Source organism: Pimephales promelas, chromosome 3, assembly GCF_988280905.1.
Source record: "Pimephales promelas chromosome 3, fPimPro1.hap1.1, whole genome shotgun sequence".
NCBI classification, from domain to species: Eukaryota; Metazoa; Chordata; class Actinopteri; order Cypriniformes; family Leuciscidae; genus Pimephales; species Pimephales promelas.
Genome location: NC_142771.1, coordinates 45,526,304 through 45,542,693, shown reverse-complemented (window position 1 = coordinate 45,542,693; position 16,390 = coordinate 45,526,304). Strand labels below are relative to the sequence as shown.

Genomic DNA, 16,390 nt, shown 5'->3' with positions numbered 1-16,390 from the left:
TTGTTTTACAAGAGACAAATTGGAAAGAGAGTGTGATGATGGAATATAAAAAGAAATGGGAAGGGGATATTTTATATAATAATGGGGAAGGTAGGCTTGGAAGAGGGGTGGCGTTTTTAATGAGAAAGGATGCTTTTAATACAACCAGAGTGGTGTACACAGATAAGATTGGGAAATGCATGGCTGTGGAAGTAAATTACGAAGGATGTAAATTGATTTTAGTAAATGTACATGCACCAACGGAGGAGAAGGAAAAGAAAGAGTTTTTTAATATTTTAAGAAGTATTGTAAAGGACTATAAGAAAGTGATAATGATGGGGGATTTTAACACGGTTTTTAGTAAACAAGACATGGCAGAAGGAATGGTTTTTAGAACAGATACAGGGAGAAAAGAATTAAAAGCTTTAATGGGAGAAAATAATATGATAGATGTGTGGAGAGAAAGAAATGAAAAGAAAAAAGAATTTTCAAGAAGACAAATAGTAGGGCAGTTTGTGTGTAGGACAAGAATTGATTATGTTTTGTGTACAAGGAATATGGAGGATTTTATTGAAGACATTAAGTATGAAGACACAAGTTTCAGTGATCACAAGTTTTTATTTTTTAAAATAGACGGGAATAAAGTGCAAAGAGGGCCAGGAATATGGGTTTTAAATACAAAAATGTTAGAAAATGAAGACTATATCTTAAAGGTTAAAGAAATTATAGAAAAAGAAAGGGAAAATGAAATATATGAAGAAAATAAAAGAATATGGTGGGAGAACGTAAAGTTTTTAATAAAAAAATTTTCGATAAAGTATGGTAGTATAATATGCAAATGCAAAAAATACAAAGAAAAAGAAATAAAGGAAAGCTTAGAAGAAGAATTGAATAAAGGAAATAAAGATGTACAAAAGATAAAAGAAATGGAGGAAAAACTGAAAGAAATAGAGGAAAAAGAATATGAGGGAGCGAGATTAAGAAGCAAAGCTAAATATACGGTGGAGGGAGAAAAATGCACAAAGTTCTTTTTTGATTTGGAAAAAAAGAAAGGAAAAGCAGAAACGATAAAACAGATAAGAGGAAAAAATGGGGAAATTGTAGAAGGGAATGAAAAGATTTTAGAAGAAATAAAGGATTTTTATGAAAATCTTTTTACTACAAGGGGTGTAGACGAAAACAAAAAAAGGGAATTGTTGAAGCAGATAAAAGCAAAAATTAGCGAGGAAGATAAAAAAGAATGTAATCAAGAAATCAGAGAAGAAGAGATAGAAAGAGCAATACAGCAGCTGAATAAAAAGAAAAGTCCAGGAATAGATGGTTTGGGAAATGAATTTTACATATGTTTTAAAGAGATTTTAACCAAAATATTAAAGGAAGTTTTCAAAGAAATTTTTGAAGAAGAAGAAGTCAATGAAAGAATGGGGATGGGGATAACAAAGCTGATATATAAAAGTAAGGGAGAAAAGGTAGATTTAAAAAACTACAGACCGATCACAATGCTGAACACAGATTTTAAAATCTTAGCAAAAGTTTTAGCAAACAGGTTAAAAGAAGTAATGCCAAGTATAATCAAAACAAACCAAGCGTACGGAGTAAAAGGAAGGGATATAGCGGATACGACAATGAGCATAAGAGACACAATATGGTACATGAAAGAAAAGAATGAAAATGGATATGTAATAAGTCTTGATTTTGAAAAAGCTTTTGATAGAGTGGAACACCGGTTTTTATTTGATGTTTTAAAGGAATTTGGTTTCGGGGGAGATTTTATCAAATGGATAAAGATTTTATATAAGGGTGCTTTAACAAGAATAAAATGTAATGGTTTTTTAACAGAGTGTTTTAAAATCACAAGATCAATAAGACAGGGTTGTCCGCTTTCAGCATTATTATATTCACTTGTATCAGAGCCGTTGGGATTGGCGATAAAGCAAAAAGAAGAAATAACTGGTATTGAAATTGAGGAAAAAAAAGCAGAAGGGAAGGTTTTTCAATATGCTGATGATACAACGATAATAGTAAAAGGAAAGGAGAGCGTCAAAGAAGTTATGAAGTGTGTAGAAGACTATTGTAAAGGATCGGGAGGTAAAGTAAATGAGGATAAGACAGTATATATGAGATTTGGTGAAGCAATGATTTTAAGGGATTGTTTTAAGTTCAAGGAAGTAGAAGAAATGAGGATTTTAGGAATTTTAATGGGGAAAAATGAGAAGAAAGTTAGAGATGAAATGTGGGAGCAACTGGTCACAGAAATAGAAAGAAGGTTAAATTTTTGGAAATTGAGGAATTTAAACTTGAAGGGAAAGGTTTTAATATTGAACGTTTTAATGGTTTCTAAGCTGTGGTATGTTTTATACGTGTCGGAGATGCCGTTGTGGACAGAAAAGAGGTTGAAGAAATGTTTTCTTGACTTTTTATGGGAGGGGAAGCCAGCGAGAATAGCTTTTAACACGATTTTAGGGGCAGCAGACAAGGGGGGTTTAGGGTTAATGGATGTGGCACAAAGGAAAAATAGCTTGAGAGTGAAAACTGTGAAAAAATATCTACAAGAAGAGGGTAACGCAGAATGGAAAAAGACAATGGAATATTTTTTAAACAAATGTGGGAATTTTAACATGGGGGATGGAATTTTATGGATGAAAACGAAGATTTGGATGACAGAAGGGCTACCAGGTTTTTATAGAGAAATGTTTAGTGCGTGGGGAAAATTTTTAGACAAGGTCGAGTATGATCCACATGGGAGAGAAAACATTTTAAATCAACCTCTGTTCTTAAACAAAAACATTTTAAAGCAAGGTAAAGAAATGTTTTTAAAGAAATGGATGGAAGTGGGGATAACAAGGGTGAGAGATGTGTTATATGAATTCAAAGAAGGCTTTTTACCGACTCAATTTATTGTGGATGCAATGGAGGAGGCAAAAGAGGATTACAGTGAACAAGGAATAATTAACCAATTTGAATTAATTAAAAGTGCAATACCGAAAGAATGGATAAAAAGAATAGAAGGTATGGAAGGGGAGCCAAAAGAGAAATGTATTAATGTGAAATTGGACGGAAAACTGGATGATTTTAAGGAATGTACTGTGAAAATGATTTATTGTTCTTTTAGAGATGATGTTTTTAAAGAGCCGATTGTTAATGCATACTGGATGCAGCATTTCAAAGATTTAAAGAAAGAGAGCATATGGAGAAACATGAAGGGAAGATGTGTGGAAACTAAATTGGAATGTTTGGAGTATTTTATAAGGCATAAAGTTGTTTTTACTGATGCAATTTTAAACAAAATAGGAATTGAGCAAAATGCTATGTGTAAAGTGTGCCAGGAGAAGGAAGAGGGGATTTTACATATGTTTTTATATTGTAAAGAGCTGGAGGAATTTTTAAAGAAATGTAAATGTTTAATTAAGGATTTGACTGAGGAGTGGGATGAAAATGGAATGGAATGGAACAGAGTTGTGATGTTTGGGTGGGGAAAGAAGTGTCAAAACAAAAGTTTTATTAATCTGTGTGTCATGTTAATGAAAAGTGCAATATGGGAGAGAAGAACTGTGGCTAAAAAAGAAAAAATCATGTTGGATGTTTGGAATGTGTTTAAAAGGAAAGCTGAAGTATATTTTGAAAGATTGTATGTGTATTTTAAAGGTGAAAATATGTTGAATTCTTTTTATGATGTTTTTACACCAAAAGTTGTTTATGTTTTAAAAGATCTACTGTGGAAGCTGCCGGGAGAAGAAGTCTTTTAAATGATGTACAAAAGCTAAAGATATGTAATGTAGAGATGTTTGTTCACATGATGTTTGGAAAATCTGTATTTTTTTAGTGTATTTCATTATTGTATTTTTTATTGTATTTTATTGATTGAAACTTCTTAATAAAAAAAAAAAAAAAAAAGAACGCCCGAACTCGTCTGGTCTCGGAAGCTAAGCAGGGTCGGGCCTGGTTAGTACTTGGATGGGAGACCGCCTGGGAATACCAGGTGCTGTAAGCTTTATATAGTTTACTACCCTAATGTTCTAACCATTCAAATAGCCCAATTTTGGCAGCAGATTTCGCTTACGGCCATACCACCTTGAGAACGCCCGAACTCGTCTGATCTCGGAAGCTAAGCAGGGTCGGGCCTGGTTAGTACTTGGATGGGAGACCGCCTGGGAATACCAGGTGCTGTAAGCTTTATATAGTTTACTACCCTAATGTTCTAACCATTCAAATAGCCCAATTTTGGCAGCAGATTTCGCTTACGGCCATACCACCTTGAGAACGCCCGAACTCGTCTGATCTCGGAAGCTAAGCAGGGTCGGGCCTGGTTAGTACTTGGATGGGAGACCGCCTGGGAATACCAGGTGCTGTAAGCTTTATATAGTTTACTACCCTAATGTTTTAACTATTCAAATAGCCCAATTTTGGCAGCAGATTTCGCTTACGGCCATACCACCTTGAGAACGCCCGAACTCGTCTGATCTCGGAAGCTAAGCAGGGTCGGGCCTGGTTAGTACTTGGATGGGAGACCGCCTGGGAATACCAGGTGCTGTAAGCTTTATATAGTTTACTACCCTAATGTTCTAACCATTCAAATAGCCCAATTTTGGCAGCAGATTTCTCTTACGGCCACACCACCTTGAGAACGCCCGAACTCGTCTGATCTCGGAAGCTAAGCAGGGTCGGGCCTGGTTAGTACTTGGATGGGAGACCGCCTGGGAATACCAGGTGCTGTAAGCTTTATATAGTTTACTACCCTAATGTTTTAACTATTCAAATAGCCCAATTTTGGCAGCAGATTTCGCTTACGGCCATACCACCTTGAGAACGCCCGAACTCGTCTGATCTCGGAAGCTAAGCAGGGTCGGGCCTGGTTAGTACTTGGATGGGAGACCGCCTGGGAATACCAGGTGCTGTAAGCTTTATATAGTTTACTACCCTAATGTTTTAACTATTCAAATAGCCCAATTTTGGCAGCAGATTTCGCTTACGGCCATACCACCTTGAGAACGCCCGAACTCGTCTGATCTCGGAAGCTAAGCAGGGTCGGGCCTGGTTAGTACTTGGATGGGAGACCGCCTGGGAATACCAGGTGCTGTAAGCTTTATTGTTTAAAAAAAAAAAAAAAAAAAAAGAGTCAATGAAATGTTTCAAAAATCCTAAATTGTCTTTTTTCCCCTCAAAATTCCTGAAATAGTCTCTCAGTTTCTTCAGAAAGCCTGAAAGAGTCTCTTTTTTTTCTTCTTCAAATAGCCCAATTTTGGCTGCAGATTTCGCTTACGGCCATACCACCTTGAGAACGCCAGAACTCGTCTGATCTCGGAAGCTAAGCAGGGTCGGGCCTGGTTAGTACTTGGATGGGAGACCGCCTGGGAATACCAGGTGCTGTAAGCTTTATGTAGTTTACTACCCTAATGTTCTAACCATTCAAATAGCCCAATTTTGGCAGCAGATTTCGCTTACGGCCATACCACCTTGAGAACGCCCGAACTCGTCTGATCTCGGAAGCTAAGCAGGGTCGGGCCTGGTTAGTACTTGGATGGGAGACCGCCTGGGAATACCAGGTGCTGTAAGCTTTATGTAGTTTACTACCCTAATGTTCTAACCATTCAAATAGCCCAATTTTGGCAGGAGATTTCGCTTACGACCATACCACCTTGAGAACGCCCGAACTCGTCTGATCTCGGAAGCTAAGCAGGGTCGGGCCTGGTTAGTACTTGGATGGGAGACCGCCTGGGAATACCAGGTGCTGTAAGCTTTATGTAGTTTACTACCCTAATGTTCTAACCATTCAAATAGCCCAATTTTGGCAGCAGATTTCGCTTACGGCCATACCACCTTGAGAACGCCCGAACTCGTCTGATCTCGGAAGCTAAGCAGGGTCGGGCCTGGTTAGTACTTGGATGGGAGACCGCCTGGGAATACCAGGTGCTGTAAGCTTTATATAGTTTACTACCCTAATGTTCTAACCATTCAAATAGCCCAATTTTGGCAGCAGATTTCGCTTACGGCCATACCACCTTGAGAACGCCCGAACTCGTCTGATCTCGGAAGCTAAGCAGGGTCGGGCCTGGTTAGTACTTGGATGGGAGACCGCCTGGGAATACCAGGTGCTGTAAGCTTTATATAGTTTACTACCCTAATGTTTTAACTATTCAAATAGCCCAATTTTGGCAGCAGATTTCGCTTACGGCCATACCACCTTGAGAACGCCCGAACTCGTCTGATCTCGGAAGCTAAGCAGGGTCGGGCCTGGTTAGTACTTGGATGGGAGACCGCCTGGGAATAGCAGGTGCTGTAAGCTTTATATAGTTTACTACCCTAATGTTCTAACCATTCAAATAGCCCAATTTTGGCAGCAGATTTCGCTTACGGCCATACCACCTTGAGAACGCCCGAACTCGTCTGATCTCGGAAGCTAAGCAGGGTCGGGCCTGGTTAGTACTTGGATGGGAGACCGCCTGGGAATACCAGGTGCTGTAAGCTTTATATAGTTTACTACCCTAATGTTCTAACCATTCAAATAGCCCAATTTTGGCAGCAGATTTCGCTTACGGCCATACCACCTTGAGAACGCCCGAACTCGTCTGGTCTCGGAAGCTAAGCAGGGTCGGGCCTGGTTAGTACTTGGATGGGAGACCGCCTGGGAATACCAGGTGCTGTAAGCTTTATATAGTTTACTACCCTAATGTTCTAACCATTCAAATAGCCCAATTTTGGCAGCAGATTTCGCTTACGGCCATACCACCTTGAGAACGCCCGAACTCGTCTGATCTCGGAAGCTAAGCAGGGTCGGGCCTGGTTAGTACTTGGATGGGAGACCGCCTGGGAATACCAGGTGCTGTAAGCTTTATATAGTTTACTACCCTAATGTTCTAACCATTCAAATAGCCCAATTTTGGCAGCAGATTTCGCTTACGGCCATACCACCTTGAGAACGCCCGAACTCGTCTGATCTCGGAAGCTAAGCAGGGTCGGGCCTGGTTAGTACTTGGATGGGAGACCGCCTGGGAATACCAGGTGCTGTAAGCTTTATATAGTTTACTACCCTAATGTTTTAACTATTCAAATAGCCCAATTTTGGCAGCAGATTTCGCTTACGGCCATACCACCTTGAGAACGCCCGAACTCGTCTGATCTCGGAAGCTAAGCAGGGTCGGGCCTGGTTAGTACTTGGATGGGAGACCGCCTGGGAATACCAGGTGCTGTAAGCTTTATATAGTTTACTACCCTAATGTTCTAACCATTCAAATAGCCCAATTTTGGCAGCAGATTTCGCTTACGGCCATACCACCTTGAGAACGCCCGAACTCGTCTGATCTCGGAAGCTAAGCAGGGTCGGGCCTGGTTAGTACTTGGATGGGAGACCGCCTGGGAATACCAGGTGCTGTAAGCTTTATATAGTTTACTACCCTAATGTTTTAACTATTCAAATAGCCCAATTTTGGCAGCAGATTTCGCTTACGGCCATACCACCTTGAGAACGCCCGAACTCGTCTGATCTCGGAAGCTAAGCAGGGTCGGGCCTGGTTAGTACTTGGATGGGAGACCGCCTGGGAATACCAGGTGCTGTAAGCTTTATTGTTTAAAAAAAAAAAAAAAAAAAAGAGTCAATGAAATGTTTCAAAAATCCTAAATTGTCTTTTTTCCCCTCAAAATTCCTGAAATAGTCTCTCAGTTTCTTCAGAAAGCCTGAAAGAGTCTCTTTTTTTTCTTCTTCAAATAGCCCAATTTTGGCTGCAGATTTCGCTTACGGCCATACCACCTTGAGAACGCCCGAACTCGTCTGATCTCGGAAGCTAAGCAGGGTCGGGCCTGGTTAGTACTTGGATGGGAGACCGCCTGGGAATACCAGGTGCTGTAAGCTTTATGTAGTTTACTACCCTAATGTTCTAACCATTCAAATAGCCCAATTTTGGCAGCAGATTTCGCTTACGGCCATACCACCTTGAGAACGCCCGAACTCGTCTGATCTCGGAAGCTAAGCAGGGTCGGGCCTGGTTAGTACTTGGATGGGAGACCGCCTGGGAATACCAGGTGCTGTAAGCTTTATATAGTTTACTACCCTAATGTTCTAACCATTCAAATAGCCCAATTTTGGCAGCAGATTTCGCTTACGGCCATACCACCTTGAGAACGCCCGAACTCGTCTGATCTCGGAAGCTAAGCAGGGTCGGGCCTGGTTAGTACTTGGATGGGAGACCGCCTGGGAATACCAGGTGCTGTAAGCTTTATATAGTTTACTACCCTAATGTTTTAACTATTCAAATAGCCCAATTTTGGCAGCAGATTTCGCTTACGGCCATACCACCTTGAGAACGCCCGAACTCGTCTGATCTCGGAAGCTAAGCAGGGTCGCGCCTGGTTAGTACTTGGATGGGAGACCGCCTGGGAATACCAGGTGCTGTAAGCTTTATATAGTTTACTACCCTAATGTTCTAACCATTCAAATAGCCCAATTTTGGCAGCAGATTTCGCTTACGGCCATACCACCTTGAGAACGCCCGAACTCGTCTGATCTCGGAAGCTAAGCAGGGTCGGGCCTGGTTAGTACTTGGATGGGAGACCGCCTGGGAATACCAGGTGCTGTAAGCTTTATATAGTTTACTACCCTAATGTTTTAACTATTCAAATAGCCCAATTTTGGCAGCAGATTTCGCTTACGGCCATACCACCTTGAGAACGCCCGAACTCGTCTGATCTCGGAAGCTAAGCAGGGTCGGGCCTGGTTAGTACTTGGATGGGAGACCGCCTGGGAATACCAGGTGCTGTAAGCTTTATATAGTTTACTACCCTAATGTTTTAACTATTCAAATAGCCCAATTTTGGCAGCAGATTTCGCTTACGGCCATACCACCTTGAGAACGCCCGAACTCGTCTGATCTCGGAAGCTAAGCAGGGTCGGGCCTGGTTAGTACTTGGATGGGAGACCGCCTGGGAATACCAGGTGCTGTAAGCTTTATTGTTTAAAAAAAAAAAAAAAAAAGAGTCAATGAAATGTTTCAAAAATCCTAAATTGTCTTTTTTCCCCTCAAAATTCCTGAAATAGTCTCTCAGTTTCTTCAGAAAGCCTGAAAGAGTCTCTTTTTTTTCTTCTTCAAATAGCCCAATTTTGGCTGCAGATTTCGCTTACGGCCATACCACCTTGAGAACGCCCGAACTCGTCTGATCTCGGAAGCTAAGCAGGGTCGGGCCTGGTTAGTACTTGGATGGGAGACCGCCTGGGAATACCAGGTGCTGTAAGCTTTATGTAGTTTACTACCCTAATGTTCTAACCATTCAAATAGCCCAATTTTGGCAGCAGATTTCGCTTACGGCCATACCACCTTGAGAACGCCCGAACTCGTCTGATCTCGGAAGCTAAGCAGGGTCGGGCCTGGTTAGTACTTGGATGGGAGACCGCCTGGGAATACCAGGTGCTGTAAGCTTTATGTAGTTTACTACCCTAATGTTCTAACCATTCAAATAGCCCAATTTTGGCAGCAGATTTCGCTTACGACCATACCACCTTGAGAACGCCCGAACTCGTCTGATCTCGGAAGCTAAGCAGGGTCGGGCCTGGTTAGTACTTGGATGGGAGACCGCCTGGGAATACCAGGTGCTGTAAGCTTTATGTAGTTTACTACCCTAATGTTCTAACCATTCAAATAGCCCAATTTTGGCAGCAGATTTCGCTTACGGCCATACCACCTTGAGAACGCCCGAACTCGTCTGATCTCGGAAGCTAAGCAGGGTCGGGCCTGGTTAGTACTTGGATGGGAGACCGCCTGGGAATACCAGGTGCTGTAAGCTTTATATAGTTTACTACCCTAATGTTCTAACCATTCAAATAGCCCAATTTTGGCAGCAGATTTCGCTTACGGCCATACCACCTTGAGAACGCCCGAACTCGTCTGGTCTCGGAAGCTAAGCAGGGTCGGGCCTGGTTAGTACTTGGATGGGAGACCGCCTGGGAATACCAGGTGCTGTAAGCTTTATATAGTTTACTACCCTAATGTTCTAACCATTCAAATAGCCCAATTTTGGCAGCAGATTTCGCTTACGGCCATACCACCTTGAGAACGCCCGAACTCGTCTGATCTCGGAAGCTAAGCAGGGTCGGGCCTGGTTAGTACTTGGATGGGAGACCGCCTGGGAATACCAGGTGCTGTAAGCTTTATATAGTTTACTACCCTAATGTTCTAACCATTCAAATAGCCCAATTTTGGCAGCAGATTTCGCTTACGGCCATACCACCTTGAGAACGCCCGAACTCGTCTGATCTCGGAAGCTAAGCAGGGTCGGGCCTGGTTAGTACTTGGATGGGAGACCGCCTGGGAATACCAGGTGCTGTAAGCTTTATATAGTTTACTACCCTAATGTTTTAACTATTCAAATAGCCCAATTTTGGCAGCAGATTTCGCTTACGGCCATACCACCTTGAGAACGCCCGAACTCGTCTGATCTCGGAAGCTAAGCAGGGTCGGGCCTGGTTAGTACTTGGATGGGAGACCGCCTGGGAATACCAGGTGCTGTAAGCTTTATTGTTTAAAAAAAAAAAAAAAAAAAAAGAGTCAATGAAATGTTTCAAAAATCCTAAATTGTCTTTTTCCCCTCAAAATTCCTGAAATAGTCTCTCAGTTTCTTCAGAAAGCCTGAAAGAGTCTCTTTTTTTTCTTCTTCAAATAGCCCAATTTTGGCTGCAGATTTCGCTTACGGCCATACCACCTTGAGAACGCCCGAACTCGTCTGATCTCGGAAGCTAAGCAGGGTCGGGCCTGGTTAGTACTTGGATGGGAGACCGCCTGGGAATACCAGGTGCTGTAAGCTTTATGTAGTTTACTACCCTAATGTTCTAACCATTCAAATAGCCCAATTTTGGCAGCAGATTTCGCTTACGGCCATACCACCTTGAGAACGCCCGAACTCGTCTGATCTCGGAAGCTAAGCAGGGTCGGGCCTGGTTAGTACTTGGATGGGAGACCGCCTGGGAATACCAGGTGCTGTAAGCTTTATGTAGTTTACTACCCTAATGTTCTAACCATTCAAATAGCCCAATTTTGGCAGGAGATTTCGCTTACGACCATACCACCTTGAGAACGCCCGAACTCGTCTGATCTCGGAAGCTAAGCAGGGTCGGGCCTGGTTAGTACTTGGATGGGAGACCGCCTGGGAATACCAGGTGCTGTAAGCTTTATGTAGTTTACTACCCTAATGTTCTAACCATTCAAATAGCCCAATTTTGGCAGCAGATTTCGCTTACGGCCATACCACCTTGAGAACGCCCGAACTCGTCTGATCTCGGAAGCTAAGCAGGGTCGGGCCTGGTTAGTACTTGGATGGGAGACCGCCTGGGAATACCAGGTGCTGTAAGCTTTATATAGTTTACTACCCTAATGTTCTAACCATTCAAATAGCCCAATTTTGGCAGCAGATTTCGCTTACGGCCATACCACCTTGAGAACGCCCGAACTCGTCTGATCTCGGAAGCTAAGCAGGGTCGGGCCTGGTTAGTACTTGGATGGGAGACCGCCTGGGAATAGCAGGTGCTGTAAGCTTTATATAGTTTACTACCCTAATGTTCTAACCATTCAAATAGCCCAATTTTGGCAGCAGATTTCGCTTACGGCCATACCACCTTGAGAACGCCCGAACTCGTCTGATCTCGGAAGCTAAGCAGGGTCGGGCCTGGTTAGTACTTGGATGGGAGACCGCCTGGGAATACCAGGTGCTGTAAGCTTTATATAGTTTACTACCCTAATGTTCTAACCATTCAAATAGCCCAATTTTGGCAGCAGATTTCGCTTACGGCCATACCACCTTGAGAACGCCCGAACTCGTCTGGTCTCGGAAGCTAAGCAGGGTCGGGCCTGGTTAGTACTTGGATGGGAGACCGCCTGGGAATACCAGGTGCTGTAAGCTTTATATAGTTTACTACCCTAATGTTCTAACCATTCAAATAGCCCAATTTTGGCAGCAGATTTCGCTTACGGCCATACCACCTTGAGAACGCCCGAACTCGTCTGATCTCGGAAGCTAAGCAGGGTCGGGCCTGGTTAGTACTTGGATGGGAGACCGCCTGGGAATACCAGGTGCTGTAAGCTTTATATAGTTTACTACCCTAATGTTCTAACCATTCAAATAGCCCAATTTTGGCAGCAGATTTCGCTTACGGCCATACCACCTTGAGAACGCCCGAACTCGTCTGATCTCGGAAGCTAAGCAGGGTCGGGCCTGGTTAGTACTTGGATGGGAGACCGCCTGGGAATACCAGGTGCTGTAAGCTTTATATAGTTTACTACCCTAATGTTTTAACTATTCAAATAGCCCAATTTTGGCAGCAGATTTCGCTTACGGCCATACCACCTTGAGAACGCCCGAACTCGTCTGATCTCGGAAGCTAAGCAGGGTCGGGCCTGGTTAGTACTTGGATGGGAGACCGCCTGGGAATACCAGGTGCTGTAAGCTTTATATAGTTTACTACCCTAATGTTCTAACCATTCAAATAGCCCAATTTTGGCAGCAGATTTCTCTTACGGCCATACCACCTTGAGAACGCCCGAACTCGTCTGATCTCGGAAGCTAAGCAGGGTCGGGCCTGGTTAGTACTTGGATGGGAGACCGCCTGGGAATACCAGGTGCTGTAAGCTTTATATAGTTTACTACCCTAATGTTTTAACTATTCAAATAGCCCAATTTTGGCAGCAGATTTCGCTTACGGCCATACCACCTTGAGAACGCCCGAACTCTTCTGATCTCGGAAGCTAAGCAGGGTCGGGCCTGGTTAGTACTTGGATGGGAGACCGCCTGGGAATACCAGGTGCTGTAAGCTTTATGTAGTTTACTACCCTAATGTTCTAACCATTCAAATAGCCCAATTTTGGCAGCAGATTTCGCTTACGGCCATACCACCTTGAGAACGCCCGAACTCGTCTGATCTCGGAAGCTAAGCAGGGTCGGGCCTGGTTAGTACTTGGATGGGAGACCGCCTGGGAATACCAGGTGCTGTAAGCTTTATATAGTTTACTACCCTAATGTTCTAACCATTCAAATAGCCCAATTTTGGCAGCAGATTTCGCTTACGGCCATACCACCTTGAGAACGCCCGAACTCGTCTGGTCTCGGAAGCTAAGCAGGGTCGGGCCTGGTTAGTACTTGGATGGGAGACCGCCTGGGAATACCAGGTGCTGTAAGCTTTATATAGTTTACTACCCTAATGTTCTAACCATTCAAATAGCCCAATTTTGGCAGCAGATTTCGCTTACGGCCATACCACCTTGAGAACGCCCGAACTCGTCTGATCTCGGAAGCTAAGCAGGGTCGGGCCTGGTTAGTACTTGGATGGGAGACCGCCTGGGAATACCAGGTGCTGTAAGCTTTATATAGTTTACTACCCTAATGTTCTAACCATTCAAATAGCCCAATTTTGGCAGCAGATTTCGCTTACGGCCATACCACCTTGAGAACGCCCGAACTCGTCTGATCTCGGAAGCTAAGCAGGGTCGGGCCTGGTTAGTACTTGGATGGGAGACCGCCTGGGAATACCAGGTGCTGTAAGCTTTATATAGTTTACTACCCTAATGTTTTAACTATTCAAATAGCCCAATTTTGGCAGCAGATTTCGCTTACGGCCATACCACCTTGAGAACGCCCGAACTCGTCTGATCTCGGAAGCTAAGCAGGGTCGGGCCTGGTTAGTACTTGGATGGGAGACCGCCTGGGAATACCAGGTGCTGTAAGCTTTATTGTTTAAAAAAAAAAAAAAAAAAAAAGAGTCAATGAAATGTTTCAAAAATCCTAAATTGTCTTTTTCCCCTCAAAATTCCTGAAATAGTCTCTCAGTTTCTTCAGAAAGCCTGAAAGAGTCTCTTTTTTTTCTTCTTCAAATAGCCCAATTTTGGCTGCAGATTTCGCTTACGGCCATACCACCTTGAGAACGCCCGAACTCGTCTGATCTCGGAAGCTAAGCAGGGTCGGGCCTGGTTAGTACTTGGATGGGAGACCGCCTGGGAATACCAGGTGCTGTAAGCTTTATGTAGTTTACTACCCTAATGTTCTAACCATTCAAATAGCCCAATTTTGGCAGCAGATTTCGCTTACGGCCATACCACCTTGAGAACGCCCGAACTCGTCTGATCTCGGAAGCTAAGCAGGGTCGGGCCTGGTTAGTACTTGGATGGGAGACCGCCTGGGAATACCAGGTGCTGTAAGCTTTATGTAGTTTACTACCCTAATGTTCTAACCATTCAAATAGCCCAATTTTGGCAGGAGATTTCGCTTACGACCATACCACCTTGAGAACGCCCGAACTCGTCTGATCTCGGAAGCTAAGCAGGGTCGGGCCTGGTTAGTACTTGGATGGGAGACCGCCTGGGAATACCAGGTGCTGTAAGCTTTATGTAGTTTACTACCCTAATGTTCTAACCATTCAAATAGCCCAATTTTGGCAGCAGATTTCGCTTACGGCCATACCACCTTGAGAACGCCCGAACTCGTCTGATCTCGGAAGCTAAGCAGGGTCGGGCCTGGTTAGTACTTGGATGGGAGACCGCCTGGGAATACCAGGTGCTGTAAGCTTTATATAGTTTACTACCCTAATGTTCTAACCATTCAAATAGCCCAATTTTGGCAGCAGATTTCGCTTACGGCCATACCACCTTGAGAACGCCCGAACTCGTCTGATCTCGGAAGCTAAGCAGGGTCGGGCCTGGTTAGTACTTGGATGGGAGACCGCCTGGGAATAGCAGGTGCTGTAAGCTTTATATAGTTTACTACCCTAATGTTCTAACCATTCAAATAGCCCAATTTTGGCAGCAGATTTCGCTTACGGCCATACCACCTTGAGAACGCCCGAACTCGTCTGATCTCGGAAGCTAAGCAGGGTCGGGCCTGGTTAGTACTTGGATGGGAGACCGCCTGGGAATACCAGGTGCTGTAAGCTTTATATAGTTTACTACCCTAATGTTCTAACCATTCAAATAGCCCAATTTTGGCAGCAGATTTCGCTTACGGCCATACCACCTTGAGAACGCCCGAACTCGTCTGGTCTCGGAAGCTAAGCAGGGTCGGGCCTGGTTAGTACTTGGATGGGAGACCGCCTGGGAATACCAGGTGCTGTAAGCTTTATATAGTTTACTACCCTAATGTTCTAACCATTCAAATAGCCCAATTTTGGCAGCAGATTTCGCTTACGGCCATACCACCTTGAGAACGCCCGAACTCGTCTGATCTCGGAAGCTAAGCAGGGTCGGGCCTGGTTAGTACTTGGATGGGAGACCGCCTGGGAATACCAGGTGCTGTAAGCTTTATATAGTTTACTACCCTAATGTTCTAACCATTCAAATAGCCCAATTTTGGCAGCAGATTTCGCTTACGGCCATACCACCTTGAGAACGCCCGAACTCGTCTGATCTCGGAAGCTAAGCAGGGTCGGGCCTGGTTAGTACTTGGATGGGAGACCGCCTGGGAATACCAGGTGCTGTAAGCTTTATATAGTTTACTACCCTAATGTTTTAACTATTCAAATAGCCCAATTTTGGCAGCAGATTTCGCTTACGGCCATACCACCTTGAGAACGCCCGAACTCGTCTGATCTCGGAAGCTAAGCAGGGTCGGGCCTGGTTAGTACTTGGATGGGAGACCGCCTGGGAATACCAGGTGCTGTAAGCTTTATATAGTTTACTACCCTAATGTTCTAACCATTCAAATAGCCCAATTTTGGCAGCAGATTTCTCTTACGGCCATACCACCTTGAGAACGCCCGAACTCGTCTGATCTCGGAAGCTAAGCAGGGTCGGGCCTGGTTAGTACTTGGATGGGAGACCGCCTGGGAATACCAGGTGCTGTAAGCTTTATATAGTTTACTACCCTAATGTTTTAACTATTCAAATAGCCCAATTTTGGCAGCAGATTTCGCTTACGGCCATACCACCTTGAGAACGCCCGAACTCGTCTGATCTCGGAAGCTAAGCAGGGTCGGGCCTGGTTAGTACTTGGATGGGAGACCGCCTGGGAATACCAGGTGCTGTAAGCTTTATATAGTTTACTACCCTAATGTTTTAACTATTCAAATAGCCCAATTTTGGCAGCAGATTTCGCTTACGGCCATACCACCTTGAGAACGCCCGAACTCGTCTGATCTCGGAAGCTAAGCAGGGTCGGGCCTGGTTAGTACTTGGATGGGAGACCGCCTGGGAATACCAGGTGCTGTAAGCTTTATATAGTTTACTACCCTAATGTTCTAACCATTCAAATAGCCCAATTTTGGCAGCAGATTTCGCTTACGGCCATACCACCTTGAGAACGCCCGAACTCGTCTGGTCTCGGAAGCTAAGCAGGGTCGGGCCTGGTTAGTACTTGGATGGGAGACCGCCTGGGAATACCAGGTGCTGTAAGCTTTATATAGTTTACTACCCTAATGTTCTAACCATTCAAATAGCCCAATTTTGGCAGC

At 44.0% G+C, this 16,390-nt stretch overlaps 65 non-coding genes across 65 annotated transcripts; all 65 read left to right on the top strand.

The window, feature by feature from the left end:
- The first annotated feature begins 4,033 nt into the window (after positions 1-4,033).
- On the top strand, positions 4,034-4,152 carry LOC148986161 (5S ribosomal RNA). The gene has a single exon (XR_016166559.1). It is a non-coding gene; the product is annotated as a 5S ribosomal RNA (ribosomal RNA).
- Positions 4,153-4,215: 63 nt separating this feature from the next.
- On the top strand, positions 4,216-4,334 carry LOC148986160 (5S ribosomal RNA). Its single transcript, XR_016166558.1, has one exon. It is a non-coding gene; the product is annotated as a 5S ribosomal RNA (ribosomal RNA).
- Positions 4,335-4,397: 63 nt separating this feature from the next.
- LOC148986159 (5S ribosomal RNA) lies at positions 4,398-4,516 on the top strand. The gene has a single exon (XR_016166557.1). It is a non-coding gene; the product is annotated as a 5S ribosomal RNA (ribosomal RNA).
- A 63-nt stretch (positions 4,517-4,579) lies between these two features.
- LOC148986158 (5S ribosomal RNA) lies at positions 4,580-4,698 on the top strand. Its single transcript, XR_016163388.1, has one exon. It is a non-coding gene; the product is annotated as a 5S ribosomal RNA (ribosomal RNA).
- Positions 4,699-4,761: 63 nt separating this feature from the next.
- On the top strand, positions 4,762-4,880 carry LOC148986157 (5S ribosomal RNA). Its single transcript, XR_016166556.1, has one exon. It is a non-coding gene; the product is annotated as a 5S ribosomal RNA (ribosomal RNA).
- Positions 4,881-4,943: 63 nt separating this feature from the next.
- LOC148986156 (5S ribosomal RNA) lies at positions 4,944-5,062 on the top strand. Its single transcript, XR_016166555.1, has one exon. It is a non-coding gene; the product is annotated as a 5S ribosomal RNA (ribosomal RNA).
- A 171-nt stretch (positions 5,063-5,233) lies between these two features.
- On the top strand, positions 5,234-5,352 carry LOC148986155 (5S ribosomal RNA). Its single transcript, XR_016163081.1, has one exon. It is a non-coding gene; the product is annotated as a 5S ribosomal RNA (ribosomal RNA).
- Positions 5,353-5,415: 63 nt separating this feature from the next.
- LOC148986154 (5S ribosomal RNA) lies at positions 5,416-5,534 on the top strand. Its single transcript, XR_016166554.1, has one exon. It is a non-coding gene; the product is annotated as a 5S ribosomal RNA (ribosomal RNA).
- A 63-nt stretch (positions 5,535-5,597) lies between these two features.
- LOC148986153 (5S ribosomal RNA) lies at positions 5,598-5,716 on the top strand. The gene has a single exon (XR_016162813.1). It is a non-coding gene; the product is annotated as a 5S ribosomal RNA (ribosomal RNA).
- A 63-nt stretch (positions 5,717-5,779) lies between these two features.
- LOC148986152 (5S ribosomal RNA) lies at positions 5,780-5,898 on the top strand. Its single transcript, XR_016166553.1, has one exon. It is a non-coding gene; the product is annotated as a 5S ribosomal RNA (ribosomal RNA).
- A 63-nt stretch (positions 5,899-5,961) lies between these two features.
- LOC148986151 (5S ribosomal RNA) lies at positions 5,962-6,080 on the top strand. The gene has a single exon (XR_016166552.1). It is a non-coding gene; the product is annotated as a 5S ribosomal RNA (ribosomal RNA).
- A 63-nt stretch (positions 6,081-6,143) lies between these two features.
- Positions 6,144-6,262, top strand: LOC148986150 (5S ribosomal RNA). The gene has a single exon (XR_016162274.1). It is a non-coding gene; the product is annotated as a 5S ribosomal RNA (ribosomal RNA).
- A 63-nt stretch (positions 6,263-6,325) lies between these two features.
- LOC148986149 (5S ribosomal RNA) lies at positions 6,326-6,444 on the top strand. The gene has a single exon (XR_016166551.1). It is a non-coding gene; the product is annotated as a 5S ribosomal RNA (ribosomal RNA).
- Positions 6,445-6,507: 63 nt separating this feature from the next.
- Positions 6,508-6,626, top strand: LOC148986148 (5S ribosomal RNA). Its single transcript, XR_016161127.1, has one exon. It is a non-coding gene; the product is annotated as a 5S ribosomal RNA (ribosomal RNA).
- A 63-nt stretch (positions 6,627-6,689) lies between these two features.
- On the top strand, positions 6,690-6,808 carry LOC148986147 (5S ribosomal RNA). The gene has a single exon (XR_016166550.1). It is a non-coding gene; the product is annotated as a 5S ribosomal RNA (ribosomal RNA).
- Positions 6,809-6,871: 63 nt separating this feature from the next.
- LOC148986146 (5S ribosomal RNA) lies at positions 6,872-6,990 on the top strand. The gene has a single exon (XR_016166548.1). It is a non-coding gene; the product is annotated as a 5S ribosomal RNA (ribosomal RNA).
- A 63-nt stretch (positions 6,991-7,053) lies between these two features.
- Positions 7,054-7,172, top strand: LOC148986145 (5S ribosomal RNA). Its single transcript, XR_016166547.1, has one exon. It is a non-coding gene; the product is annotated as a 5S ribosomal RNA (ribosomal RNA).
- A 63-nt stretch (positions 7,173-7,235) lies between these two features.
- LOC148986144 (5S ribosomal RNA) lies at positions 7,236-7,354 on the top strand. The gene has a single exon (XR_016166546.1). It is a non-coding gene; the product is annotated as a 5S ribosomal RNA (ribosomal RNA).
- Positions 7,355-7,417: 63 nt separating this feature from the next.
- Positions 7,418-7,536, top strand: LOC148986143 (5S ribosomal RNA). Its single transcript, XR_016166545.1, has one exon. It is a non-coding gene; the product is annotated as a 5S ribosomal RNA (ribosomal RNA).
- Positions 7,537-7,706: 170 nt separating this feature from the next.
- On the top strand, positions 7,707-7,825 carry LOC148986142 (5S ribosomal RNA). Its single transcript, XR_016166544.1, has one exon. It is a non-coding gene; the product is annotated as a 5S ribosomal RNA (ribosomal RNA).
- Positions 7,826-7,888: 63 nt separating this feature from the next.
- LOC148986141 (5S ribosomal RNA) lies at positions 7,889-8,007 on the top strand. The gene has a single exon (XR_016166542.1). It is a non-coding gene; the product is annotated as a 5S ribosomal RNA (ribosomal RNA).
- Positions 8,008-8,070: 63 nt separating this feature from the next.
- Positions 8,071-8,189, top strand: LOC148986140 (5S ribosomal RNA). The gene has a single exon (XR_016166541.1). It is a non-coding gene; the product is annotated as a 5S ribosomal RNA (ribosomal RNA).
- A 63-nt stretch (positions 8,190-8,252) lies between these two features.
- LOC148986139 (5S ribosomal RNA) lies at positions 8,253-8,371 on the top strand. Its single transcript, XR_016163331.1, has one exon. It is a non-coding gene; the product is annotated as a 5S ribosomal RNA (ribosomal RNA).
- A 63-nt stretch (positions 8,372-8,434) lies between these two features.
- LOC148986138 (5S ribosomal RNA) lies at positions 8,435-8,553 on the top strand. The gene has a single exon (XR_016166540.1). It is a non-coding gene; the product is annotated as a 5S ribosomal RNA (ribosomal RNA).
- A 63-nt stretch (positions 8,554-8,616) lies between these two features.
- LOC148986137 (5S ribosomal RNA) lies at positions 8,617-8,735 on the top strand. The gene has a single exon (XR_016166539.1). It is a non-coding gene; the product is annotated as a 5S ribosomal RNA (ribosomal RNA).
- A 63-nt stretch (positions 8,736-8,798) lies between these two features.
- LOC148986136 (5S ribosomal RNA) lies at positions 8,799-8,917 on the top strand. Its single transcript, XR_016166538.1, has one exon. It is a non-coding gene; the product is annotated as a 5S ribosomal RNA (ribosomal RNA).
- A 168-nt stretch (positions 8,918-9,085) lies between these two features.
- On the top strand, positions 9,086-9,204 carry LOC148986135 (5S ribosomal RNA). Its single transcript, XR_016166536.1, has one exon. It is a non-coding gene; the product is annotated as a 5S ribosomal RNA (ribosomal RNA).
- A 63-nt stretch (positions 9,205-9,267) lies between these two features.
- LOC148986134 (5S ribosomal RNA) lies at positions 9,268-9,386 on the top strand. Its single transcript, XR_016166535.1, has one exon. It is a non-coding gene; the product is annotated as a 5S ribosomal RNA (ribosomal RNA).
- Positions 9,387-9,449: 63 nt separating this feature from the next.
- Positions 9,450-9,568, top strand: LOC148986133 (5S ribosomal RNA). Its single transcript, XR_016162812.1, has one exon. It is a non-coding gene; the product is annotated as a 5S ribosomal RNA (ribosomal RNA).
- Positions 9,569-9,631: 63 nt separating this feature from the next.
- LOC148986132 (5S ribosomal RNA) lies at positions 9,632-9,750 on the top strand. Its single transcript, XR_016166534.1, has one exon. It is a non-coding gene; the product is annotated as a 5S ribosomal RNA (ribosomal RNA).
- Positions 9,751-9,813: 63 nt separating this feature from the next.
- Positions 9,814-9,932, top strand: LOC148986131 (5S ribosomal RNA). The gene has a single exon (XR_016161126.1). It is a non-coding gene; the product is annotated as a 5S ribosomal RNA (ribosomal RNA).
- A 63-nt stretch (positions 9,933-9,995) lies between these two features.
- On the top strand, positions 9,996-10,114 carry LOC148986130 (5S ribosomal RNA). Its single transcript, XR_016166533.1, has one exon. It is a non-coding gene; the product is annotated as a 5S ribosomal RNA (ribosomal RNA).
- Positions 10,115-10,177: 63 nt separating this feature from the next.
- LOC148986129 (5S ribosomal RNA) lies at positions 10,178-10,296 on the top strand. Its single transcript, XR_016166532.1, has one exon. It is a non-coding gene; the product is annotated as a 5S ribosomal RNA (ribosomal RNA).
- Positions 10,297-10,359: 63 nt separating this feature from the next.
- Positions 10,360-10,478, top strand: LOC148986128 (5S ribosomal RNA). The gene has a single exon (XR_016166531.1). It is a non-coding gene; the product is annotated as a 5S ribosomal RNA (ribosomal RNA).
- A 170-nt stretch (positions 10,479-10,648) lies between these two features.
- Positions 10,649-10,767, top strand: LOC148986127 (5S ribosomal RNA). Its single transcript, XR_016166530.1, has one exon. It is a non-coding gene; the product is annotated as a 5S ribosomal RNA (ribosomal RNA).
- Positions 10,768-10,830: 63 nt separating this feature from the next.
- Positions 10,831-10,949, top strand: LOC148986126 (5S ribosomal RNA). The gene has a single exon (XR_016166529.1). It is a non-coding gene; the product is annotated as a 5S ribosomal RNA (ribosomal RNA).
- A 63-nt stretch (positions 10,950-11,012) lies between these two features.
- Positions 11,013-11,131, top strand: LOC148986125 (5S ribosomal RNA). The gene has a single exon (XR_016162811.1). It is a non-coding gene; the product is annotated as a 5S ribosomal RNA (ribosomal RNA).
- Positions 11,132-11,194: 63 nt separating this feature from the next.
- Positions 11,195-11,313, top strand: LOC148986124 (5S ribosomal RNA). Its single transcript, XR_016166528.1, has one exon. It is a non-coding gene; the product is annotated as a 5S ribosomal RNA (ribosomal RNA).
- Positions 11,314-11,376: 63 nt separating this feature from the next.
- LOC148986123 (5S ribosomal RNA) lies at positions 11,377-11,495 on the top strand. Its single transcript, XR_016162273.1, has one exon. It is a non-coding gene; the product is annotated as a 5S ribosomal RNA (ribosomal RNA).
- Positions 11,496-11,558: 63 nt separating this feature from the next.
- On the top strand, positions 11,559-11,677 carry LOC148986122 (5S ribosomal RNA). The gene has a single exon (XR_016166527.1). It is a non-coding gene; the product is annotated as a 5S ribosomal RNA (ribosomal RNA).
- A 63-nt stretch (positions 11,678-11,740) lies between these two features.
- On the top strand, positions 11,741-11,859 carry LOC148986121 (5S ribosomal RNA). The gene has a single exon (XR_016161125.1). It is a non-coding gene; the product is annotated as a 5S ribosomal RNA (ribosomal RNA).
- Positions 11,860-11,922: 63 nt separating this feature from the next.
- Positions 11,923-12,041, top strand: LOC148986120 (5S ribosomal RNA). The gene has a single exon (XR_016166525.1). It is a non-coding gene; the product is annotated as a 5S ribosomal RNA (ribosomal RNA).
- A 63-nt stretch (positions 12,042-12,104) lies between these two features.
- Positions 12,105-12,223, top strand: LOC148986119 (5S ribosomal RNA). The gene has a single exon (XR_016166524.1). It is a non-coding gene; the product is annotated as a 5S ribosomal RNA (ribosomal RNA).
- Positions 12,224-12,286: 63 nt separating this feature from the next.
- LOC148986118 (5S ribosomal RNA) lies at positions 12,287-12,405 on the top strand. The gene has a single exon (XR_016166523.1). It is a non-coding gene; the product is annotated as a 5S ribosomal RNA (ribosomal RNA).
- A 63-nt stretch (positions 12,406-12,468) lies between these two features.
- Positions 12,469-12,587, top strand: LOC148986117 (5S ribosomal RNA). Its single transcript, XR_016161874.1, has one exon. It is a non-coding gene; the product is annotated as a 5S ribosomal RNA (ribosomal RNA).
- Positions 12,588-12,650: 63 nt separating this feature from the next.
- On the top strand, positions 12,651-12,769 carry LOC148986116 (5S ribosomal RNA). The gene has a single exon (XR_016161226.1). It is a non-coding gene; the product is annotated as a 5S ribosomal RNA (ribosomal RNA).
- Positions 12,770-12,832: 63 nt separating this feature from the next.
- Positions 12,833-12,951, top strand: LOC148986115 (5S ribosomal RNA). Its single transcript, XR_016166522.1, has one exon. It is a non-coding gene; the product is annotated as a 5S ribosomal RNA (ribosomal RNA).
- A 63-nt stretch (positions 12,952-13,014) lies between these two features.
- Positions 13,015-13,133, top strand: LOC148986114 (5S ribosomal RNA). Its single transcript, XR_016161123.1, has one exon. It is a non-coding gene; the product is annotated as a 5S ribosomal RNA (ribosomal RNA).
- A 63-nt stretch (positions 13,134-13,196) lies between these two features.
- Positions 13,197-13,315, top strand: LOC148986113 (5S ribosomal RNA). The gene has a single exon (XR_016166521.1). It is a non-coding gene; the product is annotated as a 5S ribosomal RNA (ribosomal RNA).
- Positions 13,316-13,378: 63 nt separating this feature from the next.
- On the top strand, positions 13,379-13,497 carry LOC148986112 (5S ribosomal RNA). Its single transcript, XR_016166520.1, has one exon. It is a non-coding gene; the product is annotated as a 5S ribosomal RNA (ribosomal RNA).
- A 63-nt stretch (positions 13,498-13,560) lies between these two features.
- On the top strand, positions 13,561-13,679 carry LOC148986111 (5S ribosomal RNA). The gene has a single exon (XR_016166519.1). It is a non-coding gene; the product is annotated as a 5S ribosomal RNA (ribosomal RNA).
- Positions 13,680-13,849: 170 nt separating this feature from the next.
- On the top strand, positions 13,850-13,968 carry LOC148986110 (5S ribosomal RNA). Its single transcript, XR_016166518.1, has one exon. It is a non-coding gene; the product is annotated as a 5S ribosomal RNA (ribosomal RNA).
- A 63-nt stretch (positions 13,969-14,031) lies between these two features.
- On the top strand, positions 14,032-14,150 carry LOC148986109 (5S ribosomal RNA). The gene has a single exon (XR_016166517.1). It is a non-coding gene; the product is annotated as a 5S ribosomal RNA (ribosomal RNA).
- Positions 14,151-14,213: 63 nt separating this feature from the next.
- LOC148986108 (5S ribosomal RNA) lies at positions 14,214-14,332 on the top strand. Its single transcript, XR_016162810.1, has one exon. It is a non-coding gene; the product is annotated as a 5S ribosomal RNA (ribosomal RNA).
- A 63-nt stretch (positions 14,333-14,395) lies between these two features.
- Positions 14,396-14,514, top strand: LOC148986107 (5S ribosomal RNA). The gene has a single exon (XR_016166516.1). It is a non-coding gene; the product is annotated as a 5S ribosomal RNA (ribosomal RNA).
- Positions 14,515-14,577: 63 nt separating this feature from the next.
- On the top strand, positions 14,578-14,696 carry LOC148986106 (5S ribosomal RNA). Its single transcript, XR_016162271.1, has one exon. It is a non-coding gene; the product is annotated as a 5S ribosomal RNA (ribosomal RNA).
- Positions 14,697-14,759: 63 nt separating this feature from the next.
- LOC148986105 (5S ribosomal RNA) lies at positions 14,760-14,878 on the top strand. Its single transcript, XR_016166514.1, has one exon. It is a non-coding gene; the product is annotated as a 5S ribosomal RNA (ribosomal RNA).
- Positions 14,879-14,941: 63 nt separating this feature from the next.
- On the top strand, positions 14,942-15,060 carry LOC148986104 (5S ribosomal RNA). Its single transcript, XR_016161122.1, has one exon. It is a non-coding gene; the product is annotated as a 5S ribosomal RNA (ribosomal RNA).
- A 63-nt stretch (positions 15,061-15,123) lies between these two features.
- LOC148986103 (5S ribosomal RNA) lies at positions 15,124-15,242 on the top strand. Its single transcript, XR_016166513.1, has one exon. It is a non-coding gene; the product is annotated as a 5S ribosomal RNA (ribosomal RNA).
- Positions 15,243-15,305: 63 nt separating this feature from the next.
- On the top strand, positions 15,306-15,424 carry LOC148986102 (5S ribosomal RNA). The gene has a single exon (XR_016166512.1). It is a non-coding gene; the product is annotated as a 5S ribosomal RNA (ribosomal RNA).
- A 63-nt stretch (positions 15,425-15,487) lies between these two features.
- Positions 15,488-15,606, top strand: LOC148986101 (5S ribosomal RNA). The gene has a single exon (XR_016166511.1). It is a non-coding gene; the product is annotated as a 5S ribosomal RNA (ribosomal RNA).
- A 63-nt stretch (positions 15,607-15,669) lies between these two features.
- LOC148986100 (5S ribosomal RNA) lies at positions 15,670-15,788 on the top strand. Its single transcript, XR_016161873.1, has one exon. It is a non-coding gene; the product is annotated as a 5S ribosomal RNA (ribosomal RNA).
- Positions 15,789-15,851: 63 nt separating this feature from the next.
- Positions 15,852-15,970, top strand: LOC148986099 (5S ribosomal RNA). Its single transcript, XR_016166510.1, has one exon. It is a non-coding gene; the product is annotated as a 5S ribosomal RNA (ribosomal RNA).
- Positions 15,971-16,033: 63 nt separating this feature from the next.
- LOC148986098 (5S ribosomal RNA) lies at positions 16,034-16,152 on the top strand. Its single transcript, XR_016166509.1, has one exon. It is a non-coding gene; the product is annotated as a 5S ribosomal RNA (ribosomal RNA).
- A 63-nt stretch (positions 16,153-16,215) lies between these two features.
- LOC148986097 (5S ribosomal RNA) lies at positions 16,216-16,334 on the top strand. The gene has a single exon (XR_016161121.1). It is a non-coding gene; the product is annotated as a 5S ribosomal RNA (ribosomal RNA).
- The last annotated feature ends 56 nt before the right edge of the window (positions 16,335-16,390 follow it).